Source organism: Chrysochloris asiatica, unplaced genomic scaffold, assembly GCF_000296735.1.
Source record: "Chrysochloris asiatica unplaced genomic scaffold, ChrAsi1.0 scaffold00150, whole genome shotgun sequence".
NCBI classification, from domain to species: Eukaryota; Metazoa; Chordata; class Mammalia; order Afrosoricida; family Chrysochloridae; genus Chrysochloris; species Chrysochloris asiatica.
Window position 1 is genome coordinate 5,096,152 of NW_006408668.1, and position 1,088 is coordinate 5,097,239.

The following is a 1,088-nucleotide window of genomic DNA, read 5'->3' on the forward strand; positions in this document are numbered from 1 at the left end:
ATAGGGTTTCCGAGGAGCAGCTGGTGAGCTCGACCCACCGACCTTGAAGTTCAGATGGCTTTGCAGTCTGGTGCATTAACCCACAGCACTACACCAGAACTCGCAAAAAAAAGTATAGGTAAAGTTCATCAAATTGTAGCAGATTACCCTCTCCTTCCCCTACCTTCTTTCTTCTTCTAGTCGAGTTCTGATAATCTAGCCATCGAAACCAGGTCAAATGGGTACTATCTGCAAGTATGGGTGTTCTTGCGCATCTCCTCTCACTTCATATCAGCTGGATGCTTCACTCTCTGCTCTAGTTCTGTGTGACCATGTCACTACCTTTGGGCCTAGGAGTCTTTCCATATTGCTGGCCATCCAGGTCTCCACCTGGGTTCACAGGGGTCTGTTGAATGTGGTCGGGCTTAGCTTGCAAATTCATTGCTGTTTTTTCCCCTTCTTCCTCTTATTGGCGACCAGCATGATCACCAGCCAGACCACATGCCTGCTCATGTATTCCCCTTGAGTCTCAGTCTTGGAAGGGGGTTTGCTCTGAGGGGTCGCAACCACTTGTCTTGATGGCTCTGGGCGGACAGCTTACTTATTCTTGTAGTAATTGATCAGACTGCAGTTATTGTTACGGATTTTTCCTGCCAGTCTTTCTTCCACGAAGTATCTTCTGTTTTTCTAGTCGCTCCAGGTTGGTCTACTTGTCCTTTCCATTGGAAATTTCCTACCTCAGTCGGTTCTGGATGGGGTTCTGGATTCCACCTATGGTCTTGTGCAATGCAAAGGCTCCACAGGAAGCCTCTTTCACTGGGCAACGTCTAGCCCCCTTTAAGGTATTCCAATCAGTTGTAGGCTGAAGACAGACTTACAAGCTTTCTGTAATGATGATTCTGGCTATTCCTTTCTCCCCCACTCAAGTGTCTATTTTACAATGGTAGGCAAGGGAAGCCAAGATTTAAAAGACAGCCAAGCATCTTAACACTATTCCCCTCTTTTACCACTTCAAATCATGCCTCAATACCTGTATCCCGGAGCCCTGTTGTTCCAAGGTTGTACATACATCATCATTTACCTCTGTCCCACTTAGCCCATACGAACCT

The 1,088-nt window shown here is 46.8% G+C and overlaps 1 protein-coding gene across 1 annotated transcript in view; it reads left to right on the top strand.

Annotated features, from left to right (window-relative positions):
* The window catches only part of CHST10 (carbohydrate sulfotransferase 10), a 30,174-nt gene that overhangs the window by 15,897 nt on the left and 13,189 nt on the right, over positions 1–1,088 (top strand). The gene's annotated exons all lie outside the window — the stretch shown is intronic.